The sequence below is a fragment of the Triticum dicoccoides genome, chromosome 4A (genome assembly GCF_002162155.2).
Source record: "Triticum dicoccoides isolate Atlit2015 ecotype Zavitan chromosome 4A, WEW_v2.0, whole genome shotgun sequence".
NCBI lineage: Eukaryota > Viridiplantae > Streptophyta > Magnoliopsida > Poales > Poaceae > Triticum > Triticum dicoccoides.
In genome coordinates, this window is record NC_041386.1 from 79,127,569 (window position 1) to 79,140,663 (window position 13,095).

Genomic DNA, 13,095 nt, shown 5'->3' on the forward strand with positions numbered 1-13,095 from the left:
GCTCCGATTAAGCCACACTTCAGTTGACTGAATCGACTTTTGGGTCAGTCGATTTTCAGGGGTTGGGGGGGGGGGCTCTCGCCGGAGTTAAGGAAGAACCACCCGCAATGGGGACGGGGGCTTGCCGGAGAGGTACCCCACTATCTAACTTAGGGTTCAGGGTGGGGGCCTAGTGGGCTGGCCGGGGCGGCGGTGGCAAGTTGTTTCGGGGCGGCGAGGCGACGCTGGGCCCGGCGGTTCGGCCGGTGGTGGCTGGCGGCTCAGGGGGGTGCAGGTTGAAGATGAACTGTAGGCCCTCCCTAAACTACATGTCAAGTGCCTCTCTGCTACCATTGCGTTCAGTTTCGACAGTAGCATTCAGATTCCACAGTAAATTTCAGTTTCGACAGTTAAGTTCAGAGTCAACAGTTTTTACCTCATCTGTTGTAGTCAGGTGATTTTTGGTGATGTTAATTTTACATCCATTTTACATCATCTATTGTAGATGCTATTAGGATCCCACTTGAGATTGACGATGTCTGTCTTCTGCTGCTTCAGCCTTGACGTCTTACGGCTCACCAGAGCTGCTCCAACGACAGAACGATCCATCACAACAGAGCAGTGCCCTGGACACCGTCTACAGATTCCTCAGATCTTCCTCCACACCTCCGACAGCCACCTCTGCCTCAACTGCTTCAGCGACCAACCCAATGATGTTTTGGTCGACACGGCTACGGCAAAGAGGTTGTACACTTGTTGCGTCACTTATTACTATACATTCACATCGATCCATTAGGGCTATTTTGGTTCAACGGAAAAACATCGATCCACTGGTTGTTACCATCACTCTAAATTTCTGCATGCTCTCCTTACATAATCACACCATATTTTTTTCGTATGCATGTCAGATATTGTACACAGTCATGCTGAACATGTAGAGAAAAAGAGAAGAGTTTTGCGCGGCAATACAATGTCATGCAGACATCGATCCATGGTGGGTTCAATGGCAAACCCTCCCCACCCCTCTCCAGATTGTAATCTAGAGGAAGATATCTGTTCTGAGGTGGATTCGGACGCCGCTGACCACTCCTATTTACCCCCCCCCAAGGTGTTTGCTCTACCTTGGCATGATGATGTTAGTCATATCATGCATATGTTGCCTTGGAGTGCCTACTTTTGACATCATATATGTCATCTGCTTAGTTTAGACATGTTCTGTAATGCCACCTGTTTAGTTTCTATATAATATATTGGAATTATGCAGTCTCATGTCTTTTAGCCAGCCATAATATATGTGAAATGTGCAATGCCATCCTGTTTAACCAGGCATCATATATTTGAATGATATCTTGCCCATCCTTTTCTTCATTACATTTCCATTTGTTGACAATGTTTGTCCATTAAACTACTCTTCCTGTGAATCAGTGGAGATGGGAAAATCTGAAGTGAAAACAAGGCCTTCAGAGCAGACAGTGCTACTTGTCGAAGCAGATCACTTGTTGGGTCCCGATAGCTCCTCAGAGATGGATTCAGAGACAGATGACCAGTCCTATTCCCCCACTGAGGTGTATGCTCTAACTTGGCACGGTTATACTGCTCATATCATGCATACGGTGTCTTGCATTGCATAGTTTAGACATCATATACACAATATTCAACACCATGTTCTTAGTTTAGACATCATATCGAATGCCCTCTGTTTAGCATATAAATCACATATGTGAATTAAATGATGCGATCCTAATTACTTAGATAACATCTAGGTGAATTATGTCATGCGATCCTGTTTAGTTAGTCATCATATCTTTGAATTATGTTATGCTATGCTATCCAGTTTAGATAGACAACATATATGTGAACTTATGTCATGCTATCCGTTTTAGTTAAACAATATACATGTCAACTATTTCATGCCCTCTTTTTTCCACACTATCTATTGCATCTGTCTCTCATACAATGTCTGTACATTCAACTATGTTTCCTGTTTATTAGCCATTTGAATTGGAGCGGGTGATGCCAGTATCTAGCGGACTAAAAACATGGTCTCAAATAAAACAGTGCTACCTCTTGGTGGAGATAGCACCCCGGTTGTACATGCACAAGAACCAGCCCTACCACACATAACCCAAACTCTCGCAGATTGTACCCCTACTATGATGGACTGATAACCAGCTTCACCCAATCTAACCCCAACCCCAGCCGATAGTAACCCAGTTCCTGTTGACACAGCACCATCTCCACCACAGAGCTCCCAAACAAGAGCAGTTAGTAAGGCAGCTCCAGTGCCGGCCCAAAGGGCCAGTACTATCACGGCGAACCCCAACTCCACCAGTTATTACGCCTATTCCTGTGGAGGAAGCACAACCAGCTAGTCGTAGTTTAGCATCTATCGCATTTGATGTTGTTAAATCGTATGTGTGTATCTTCCCATCTTGGAAATATTATACTGAAGATGAAGGAAAATGCCAGTTGCAGGTGTTTGTCCAGGAGTTATGTGTAAGTAATGTTATTCATGGCAATTACTTTGCTTCGTCCCATACATCCTACCTCCATGATGGTTATAATACAGCAAATTTTCCCATTTTTCTCTATAGAGAAGGACCGACTTGGAAACTCAGGATGAGGTAACCTATGCTAATACCTCTGCTATCTTCAAGAATGCTTGGTGGTAGTATCAGAATTACCTGAAGAAAACGTACTTCACCGGCAAAGAAACTCATCAAATACCCTTACGTTCTCTTGAGACACATTTACTGGACGATGACTAGGAACGCCTTGTTCTGTACTGGTCCCGAACCAAGAATGTGGTAAGGTCTATGAGCTCATTTTCTATTTTTAAGTATTATATTCTTGCGTCTTAGCATACTCTGTTCATGTAGAACAAGTGCCTAAACTTGAAGAACAACTATTCTAATTTAAGACTCCATTGCTACCATAGGACATAGATATATGTTTGTTTGATACTTCTATTATCTACTAGTACTTGGCAATAGAAGACTTGGTAGTTTAATCCTGTCCACCTTACTAATGAACTGGTTCACCGAAATGAGTTTCATATACTAGTACATGCTAAACTTGTTATGTGTCTGCTTGTTTCTTCTTTTAGAATGCTGACAGAATATTGGGGAAGAGTGACTTATTAAGCAATGGTAAAGGAAGTAATGCAGATAAGGTTCAGGATAGTGACACATCCTGTCTTGGTTTAGTGTTGGAGTTATTGGCCACTACCGCTTGCACAAGCTATTCAAATTCACTGTCTGAATCAGTTCGGTTTCTTGAGTCTCAACTACAAGCTGAAAGACATCGATCAGCTGTGTTGCGACAAGAAGCGGAAGGACTGCGGAAGTCCCTGGAGCATTCAGATGCATACTTTCTGGTGCAACAGCAAGCGTTGGAGGATTTTAGCGCCAAACAGGACAAAGCTAATCAGATTGCTAAGCTTATTGCCAGCATGGTGGATACCCACGATAATGTTTCTTGAGCTCTTCTAAAGTTGTTTCAGTTATGCTCTTGTTTTGCTGCCACGTTTATTTGCACTGGTGGCCAATTTTGACGGCCAGTGTATATGATATGCTGCTTTGTTCCCTATATTTGCACTGGTGGCGAACTTTGATGCCCAGTGGATGTAATATGTGTAATAGCCGTGATAGCCTAGCGTTAGTTGCTTGCTTATTTATTTCCTTGTTGTCTTGTTTATTTGTTTGCTTGTAGTCATTGCAGCTCTTTTTCCGCGGTTAACTAGTGGCTGCAATAACCTATTTTTTAAAACTAGGCCACAATAACCATGGGCTAATATTTACTGTAGTGACACTGGGCCTCCTATGGGCCGTAGAAACAGTGGGCCTTCTACGGGCCATAGAAACAATGGGCCTTCTACGGGCCGTATCATCAATGGGCCTTATACGGGCCGTATGATCGATTGGCCAAACATGGGCCAATAACAGGCCGTATTATGGCCGTAGACGGGCTAGAGTTGGAATCGTCCGTTCATGGGCCGACCGTAACGGGCCATCGTTAATAGGACGTATTTGATGACGCTATGAAAACAGCCCAACATATTAACGGACCACAAATGGGCCGACTGTTACCACGGGCTGAATTTGGCCCACAAGCAGAAAATGACAGTAACGGGCTGAAAGTAAACGAATGCTGGAAAGGAGCCCAAGAATAAATGCGTTCTGAGAAGGCCGAAAGATAACATGGGCTGGAAACGGCCCAATGGAATAACGGGCCGTTAATGGGTATAAAGTGATACACTGTTCATTACAGGCCTGTTTCACCACGGGCCGTTAATGGGTGTAAAGTGACATACTGTTCATTATGGGCCAGTTTCACCACGGGCCGTTACATAGGGCCTCATATGGGCCAAAAGACGTCATGGGCCAGAAGTGAAAACGGGCTGGAATCATATTGGATGGGCTAGATGACGCTACTGGGCCTAATTCAGATAGGGCATAACGGGCCTTGGGTTAGCGGGTTGTAAATGGGCTATATGCGAACAGGCCATTAACAGGCTTTCCATGGGCCGGCCCGCCACCTTTTGACCAAGTCAAACGGGCCGACCTTTTCACAGGAATGGGCCTCTGTTGGGCCGTGCCACGTGTCGATGTATCATAGGCGCCTATCTGACCCACTGACGAGCTGGCACGTGTTTCGTCCGGCCAATAAGAATTTTACACGTGGAAATTTCCCATTGGTCGGGGCTTTTAATGGGTTATCGGATCCAAAACCCGACCCGATAGCTGAATGGAGTTCCGTTACGGTGGATGCCACGTGTCAGTCACCCTTGCCGAAAGCACTTTTGTGACGCGCGATTTATCATCATGGAAGTGGACACTTCCGTGATGATAATTTTGGTAATGTCATGGAACACTTCTACGACAGCACAGGTATGACTATCTTGATTCTGTCATAAATTTGTCATGGATGTACATGCATGAAAAAAAAACGACCTACTGTGACAAACACGTATCATCATGGAAGTGTATTGTTTTGTAGTGTTACCACAGACCTACGGGTCCATAGCTAGTAGCTAGATGGCTTCTTCTCTCTCTTTGATTTTCAATACCATGTTCTCCTCGATGTTCTTAGAGATCTATCCGATGTAATCTTCTTTTGCGGTGTGTTTGTGGAGATCCGATGAATTGTGGATTTATGATCAACTTATCTATGAATATTATTTGAATCTTCTCTGAATTCTTTTATGCATGATTTGATATCTTTGTAATTCTCTTTGAACTATCGGTTTGGTTTGGCCAATTAGATTGGTTTTTCTTGCAATGGGAGAAGTGCTTAGCTTTGGGTTCAATCTTACGATGTCCTTTCGCAGTGACTGTAGGGGCAGCAAGGCACATATTGTATTGTTTCCATCGAGGATAAAAAGATGGGGTTTACATCATATTGCTTGAGTTTATTCCTCTACATCTGTCATCTTACTTAATGTGTTACTCTGTTCTTCATGAACTTAATACTCTAGATGCAGGCAGGAGTCAGTCGATGTGTGGAGTAATAGTAGTAGATGTAGAATCGTTCCGGTCTACTTGACACGGATGTGATGCCTATATTTCATAATCATTGCCTTGGATATCGTCATAACTGTGTGCTTTTTCTATCAATTGCTCGACAGTAATTTGTTCACCCACCATAGTATTTGCTATCTTGAGAGAAGCCTCTAGTGAAACCTATGGCCCCTGGGTCTATTTTCCATCGTATAAGTTTCCGATCTACTATTTTGCAATATTTTACTTTCCGATCTATAAACCAAAAATACCAAACATATTTACTTTATCTTTAGTTTTATTTATCTATCTCTATCAGATCTCACTTCTACATGTAACTATGAAAGGATTGAAAACCCCTTTATCGCGTTGGGTGCAAGTTGTTTGATTGTTTGTGCAGGTATTGGTGATTTGTGTGTTGTCTCCTACTAGATTGATACCTTGGTTCTCTAACCGATGGAAATAACTATCTCTACTTTGCTGCATCACCCTTTCCTCTTCAAGGGAAAAACCTACGCAAGCTCAAGAAGTAGCACATGCCACCTGGAACACCACATCGTAATGGTGTGTTTGAACATCGTAATCGTACTTTACTAGATATGGTGCGTTCTGATGTGTCTTACCGATTTGCCAATATCATTTTGGGGTTATACATTAGAGACAGCCACATTCACGTTAAATAGGGCACCGTCTAAATCTGTTGAGATGACACCGTATGAACTATGGTTTGGCAAGAAATCTAAGCTGTTGTTTCCTAAAGTTTGGGGATCCGGCGCTCATGTCAAATGGCTTCAGCCTGATAAGCTCGAACCCAAAGCGGAGAAGTGCGTCTTCATAGGATACCCTAAAGAAACTATTGGGTATACCTTCTACCACAGATCTGAAGGCAAGAACTTTGCTGCTAAGAATGAGTCATTTCTAGAGAAGGAGTTTCTCTTGAAAGAAGTGAGTGGGAGGAAAGTAGAACTTGATGAGGCAATTGTACCTTCTCTCGAATTGGAAATTAGCACATCAGAGAAAACCATTCCCGTGATGCCTGCACCAACTAGAGAAGAAGCTAATGGTGATGATCATGAAACTTCCGATCAAGTTACTACTGAACCTCATAGGTGGACCAGAACACATACCGCACCAGAGTGGTATGGTAATCCTGTACTAGAAGTCATGTTGCTGGACAACGGCAAACCTATGAACTATGAAGAAGCTATGATGAGCCCAGATTCTGACAAATGGCTTGAGGCGATGAAATCTGAGATAGGATCCATGTATGAGAACAAAATGTGGACTTTGGTGGACTGGCCCGATGATCAGCAAGCCATTGAGAATAAATGGATCTTCAAGAGGAAGATGAACGTTGATGGTAATATCACTGTCTACAAAGCTTGACTTGTCGCAAAAGGTTTTTGACAAGTTTAAGGGGTTGACTACAATGAGACTTTCTCACCCGTAGCGATGCTTAAGTCTATCTGAATCATGTTAGCAATTGTCGCATTTTGTGATTATGAAATCTGGCAAATGGACGTCAAAACTGCATTCCTTAATGAGTTTCATAAAGAAGAGTTATATATCATGCAACCAGAAGGTTTTGTCAATCCTAAAGGTGCTAACAAAGTGTGCAAGCTCCAGCGATCCATCTCTGGACTGGTGCAAGCATCTCGGAGTTGGAATATATGCTTTGATGAGGTGATCAAAGCATTCGGTTTTATACAGATTTACGGTGAAGCCTGTATTTACAAGAAAGTGAGTGGGAGCTCTGTAGCATTTCGGATATTATATGTAGATGACATATTGTTAATTGGAAATGATATAGAATTTCTGGATAGCATAAAAGGATATTTGAATAAGAATTTTTGAATGAAAGACCTCGGTGAAGCTGCTTATATATTAGGCATCAAGATCTATAGGGATAGATCGAGACGCTTAATAGAACTTTCACAAAGTACATACCTTGACAATGTCCTAAAGAAGTTCAAAATGGACCAATTAAAGAAAGGGTTCTTGCTTGTGTTGCAAGGCGTGAAATTGAGTCAGACTCAAAGTTTGATGACGGCAGAAGATAGAGAAAGAATGAAACTCGTTCCCTATGCCTCCACCATAGGTTCTATAATGTATGCCATGCTATGTACCAGAACTGATGTGTGCCTTGCTATAAGTTTGGCAGGGAGGTACCAATGTAATCCAGGAGTTGATCACCAGACAGCGGTCAAGAATATCCTGAAGTACCTGAAAAGGAGCAAGGATATGTTTCTCGTTTATGGAGGTGACAAATAGATCGCCATAAAGGGTTACGTCGATGCTAGTTTCAACACAGATCTGGATGACTCTAAGTGACAAACCGGATACTTATTTATACTGAATGGTGTATTGTCAATTGGTGCAGTTCCAAGCAGAGTGTTGTGGCGGGATCTACATGTGAAGCGGAGTACATAGCTGTGATACGTCTCCAACGTATCTATAATATTTTATTGTTCCATGCTATTATATTATCTATTTTGGATGTTTTATATGCATTCATATGCTATTTTGTATTATTTTTGGGACTAACCTATTAACCTAGATCCCAGTGCCAGTTCTTGTTTTTCTTGTTTTTAAGCTTCGCAGAAAAGGAATACCAAATGAATAAAACTTCATGATGATTTTTCATGGACTAGAAGACACCCAAGGGACTTGGTGTTCAAGTCAGAAGAGCCACGAGGCATCCACAAGGGTGGAGGGCGTGCCCAAGGGGTAGGGCGCGCCCCTACCTTGTGGGTCCCACATGACTCCTGACCTAGTTATGCCTCCTATATATTCACATATATTCCCAAACCACCAGAGGCATCCACGAAAACACTTTTCATTGCCGCAACCTTATGTTCCCGTGAGATCCCATATTGGGGCCTTTTCCGGCATCCTGCCGGAGGGGGATTCGATCACGGAGGGCATCTACATCAACCCTATTTTCCTTCCAATGAAGCATGAGTACTTTACCTCAGACCTACGGGTCCATAGCTAGTAGCTAGATGGCTTGTTCTCTCTCTTTGATTCTCAATACCATATTCTCCTTGATGTTCTTGGAGATCTGTCCGATGTAATCTTCTTTTGCGGTGTGTTTGTCGAGATCCAATGAATTGTGGATTTATGATCAGCTTATCTATGAATATTATTTGAATCTTCTCTGAATTCTTGTATGCATGATTTGATATCTTTGTATTTCTCTTCGAACTATCGGTTTGGTTTGGCCAACTAGATTGGTTTTTCTTGCAATGGGAAAGGTGCTTAGCTTTGGGTTCAATCTTGGATGATTTCACCCAGTGACAAAGTAGGGGTAGCGAGACACGTATTGAATTGTTGCCATGGATGATAAAAAGCTGGGGTTTACATCATATTGCTTGAGTTTATTCCTCTACATCATGTCATCTCACTTAAGGCGTTTCTCCATTCATTATGAACTTAATACTCTAGATGCATGCTGGATAGCGGTCGATGTGTGGAGTAATAGTAGTAGATGCAGGTTGGAGTCGGTCTACTTGACACGGACGTGATGCCTATATTTCATAATCATTGCCTTGGATATCATCATAACTTTGCGCTTTTCTATCAATTGCTCGACAGTAATTTGTTCACCCACCGTATTATTTACCTTCATGACAGAAGCCTTTTGTGAAACCTATGGCCCCCAGGTCTATTTTCCATCATATTAGTTTCTGATCTACTATTTTGCGATCTTTTACTTTCATATCTATAAACCAAAAAACCCAAAAATATTTTATCTTTTGTTTAGTTTTATTTATCTATCTCTATCAGATGTCACCTCTGCAAGTGATCGTGAAGGGATTGAAAACCCTTTATCGTCTTGGGTGCAAGTAGGGTTGGGCGTTCGGTTCCCCGAACCGTTTGGGTCGGTTCTTCGGTATATTTAAGATTTTGGTTTCGTCCGAATACTGACCGATTGGTTGTTGGATTACGGGTTCCACAGACCCTTGAGAGGTTCGAACTCTGGGGTGCGCATGAAGAACACTCTCTCCCCAGCACGCTCGCTAAATGATCCCACGGCCTAGCTCGACGAGCCGAAAGAACGAGCAACACAGAGATTTACCCTAGTTCGGGCCACCTTGCGGTGTAATACCCTACTCCAGCTTTGTGGTGGATTGCCTCGAGGGGCTGAGGATGAACTAGTACAGTTGATGAACAGCCTCAGGAGGTGAGGTGTTCTTGAGCTCGATGAGCTGGTGAGGTGGGAGGATGATCTGAATGATCCGTCCTCTACTTTGGTGGTGTCTAAGTCCTATTTATAGCGGCCTTGGTCCTCTTCCCAAATGTTAGGCGGGAAGGGATCCCACAACGGCCAAGTGTGAAGGGAGACAACTAGTACAAGCTATCCGGACAAAAGTAGTCTTCGCCTGTAAAAGGCTCTGGTGGTGACGCTGCCGTGGGCTCCGCGATGACCTCCATCCTGCCGTCCTGCCGGTCTTGGTCTGTTGCACCGATATGGAAACCTTTACCTGATGCCTCGAGACCCCGTGCCTGCGCTTGCCTCCTTATCACGAAAGAGGAAACTAGTACTCTGCGCCCGCTGGCGCCCACCTGGCCTTGGTCGTCATGGCTCACGTTGTGTGAACCTCGCGAGGTGCGCCCTGCATAGATATCTCCGCTCCTCAGGAGCCAGCCTAGCGAGGCTTCCCCCAAGGAGGTCTTGGCGTCGTCCGCCTCGCGAGGCTTGGCCCCTCCCGAGGGTCTTGAGTTGTTGCTGCTGAAGATGGACCGTACCGGGCTGCCGAAGGAGCCACACCGCGGGCCGCAGGCAGCAAGTCTGGGCACCCCCTGTCCCAGAACACCGACAGTAGCCCCCGGGCCCAAGGTGCGCTCAAACTTGGCTTCAAGGCGAAGCCAAAGGGCAAGTGTAAAGCGCCGCGGGCCCCAACCTCCTGCGGCCTTGGTCGACGCGTGGCGATTGATGGGACATGTGCACCTCCGCTTCTCCAGGCCGCATTGGCAACCGTCATCGCCTAACAAAAAGGGTTGGCGCCCACCACATGGCTTTCATTGCTCTCCCTTCGTCTTGCTCCAGATCCCCTTCTCCTTCTTTCCCAAAAAGACTCCAGATTGGCCGAAACTTTTCCCCGAGGTTGCAGCCGATGGCCACCAACATGGCTAACGTCGTGCGCTCGACCTCCTGGTTCGAGCCCGCCCTAAGTGCATCCACCGTCTCGGAGAAGAACCTTGCCGCCACGCTCCTGATGGCAGCGGGCAACAGCAATGAGGGGGGAGAGACCGTGCTTCGGGTCGGCTCCGCCGAACCGGAGGCCTCGGGTAGTACCTTCTACCCCCTTCTTCATGCACAATGTCTTCGTGGGGTTGGTCCCCCCTTTCTCTGAATTTTTCTATGCCATCCTCCACCATTATAAGTTCCACGCCTCCATCTTCATCCCAACTCCGTCCTTCTCCTGTCGATCTTCGCCTTCTACCGCGAAGCATTCATGGGGGTGATGCCGTCTATGGCACTGCTTCACCATTTCTTCTATCTCCGGAACAAGGAGGGCCAGTGCTCGGGGTGCGCCAACTTCATCGCGGCCAACAGAAGCAACGCAATTTCAAGAGCCAGGAAGAAGGTGGAGGGCTTCCGAAACAAGTGGGTCCACATGGACGCCAAGAGCCCCTACCCTCGGCTGGTGCTGCCAACGGGGATGCCAGCACCTCACGAGGGGTGGAATAGCGTGAAGCTCACCGACCCGCAGGTGGAGCAGATGTTGGGGAGGATGGTGGCCGACCTGAAGCCTGACGACCCGAAGGCGGAGAAGCTAATGGGGGCCATGATCGTCATGGAGCTCCTGGCGCAGCACCTGGCTCCGCTCCAGGCGTGCTCGCGCCCCTTGTGGAAGCTTACGGACAAGTGAGGCGACCTCCTCCTGCACCTGGATGCCTTATCCGACGAGAAGCTAGACAAGGCCCTCCGCTTCCTAGTCGGGGAGGACCAGGGGTACCCACCTGTCGGTGTCAAAACCGGCGGATCTCGGGTAGGGGGTCCCGAACTGTGCGTCTAGGCGGATGGTAACAGGAGGCAGGGGACATGATGTTTTACCCAGGTTCGGTCCCTCTTGATGGAGGTAAAACCCTACGTCCTGCTTGATTTATTCTTGATGATATGAGTGTTACAAGAGTTGATCTACCACGAGATCGGAGAGGCTAAACCCTAGAAGCTAGCCTATGGTATGATTGTTGTTGTCCTACGGACTAAAACCCTCCGGTTTATATAGACACCGGAGAGGGTTAGGGTTACACAAGGTCGGTTACAAAGGAGGAGATATCCATATCCGTACTACCTAGCTTGCCTTCCACACCAAGTAGAGTCCCATCCGGACACGAGACGAAGTCTTCAATCTTGTATCTTCATAGTCCAACAGTCTGGCCGAAGGATATAGTCCGGCTGTCTGGAGACCCCCTAATCCCGGACTCCCTCAGTAGCCCCTGAACTGGGCTTCAATGACGATGAGTCCGGCGCGCAGTATTGTCTTCGGCATTGAAAGGCGGGTTCCTCCTCCGAATACATCACGGAAGAATTTGAATACAAGGATAGTGTCCAACCCTGCAAAATAATTTCCACATACCACCGTAGAGAGAATAATATTTCCACAAATCTAATCTGCCGACACGTTTTGGCAACATAACATTATGCCATGGCCCGGTGATTATTCGAACTGTTTCCTTTAACTAACTCCGCACATAACGCAAGGCAGTTTCCTGACACGTCTTGTCAAAGCAGGGATCGTGTCCCCCTTATTATGAGATTCTCATCAATACGGGCGTGGGTAACCCAACCATGCCATCGATTACAGCGCTTGGGGAATAAGCGAGTTTTACCAGGCTAGTGGGGGCGCATGGCTTCGGCCGCCCTTATAAAGGGATAAGGTTTAACCCTTTTGTACCCACGCCTTCTTCCTCCTTGCCTATCCATTCTTGCGCACTCGAGCTCTAACGCCCAAGTCCACATCCTTCCCCTCAACCATCTCCAAACATGTCCAGAGCGGGGGGCAAATGGATGGCTTCCTCCGTTATGGAGGGGCACATCAAAAAGCTGCGCGGCGCCGGATACTTAGCCGCGAATATCGCGCATCGGCTGCCCGCTGCGGGGCAGATCGTTCCTACCACCGAAACCTCATGAGAGGGTAGTTTTCCTCCACCACTTCGTCCGCGGACTAGGGTTTCCCCTTCATCCATTTGTCCGTGGTCTCATGTTCTACTACCAGCTGGACTTCCATGATCTGGCCCCGAACTTCGTCCTCAACATTTCGGCGTTCATGATCGTGTGTGAGGCTTTCCTCCGCATCCTGCCCCACTTCGGCCTGTGGTTAAAGACCTTCAATATCAAGCCGAAGGTGGTGGGCGGCCAACAAGAAGAATGCGGCGTAGCCATGGTGGGCAGGATGCCCAACATTATATGGCTTGAAGGCTTCTTCGTGGAGACCATAAATGGGTGGCAATCGGCGTGGTTCTACATCACTGAGCCGCGCGACGCCAAATGGGTGACTACCCCCAAGTTTCGATCCGGAATCCCCACGCGGCTCACCTCCTGGAAAGAGAAGGGCCTGTCCTGGGGTTCATCGGTAGAGCTGGACGGACTCCAGAAATGTATCCGGAA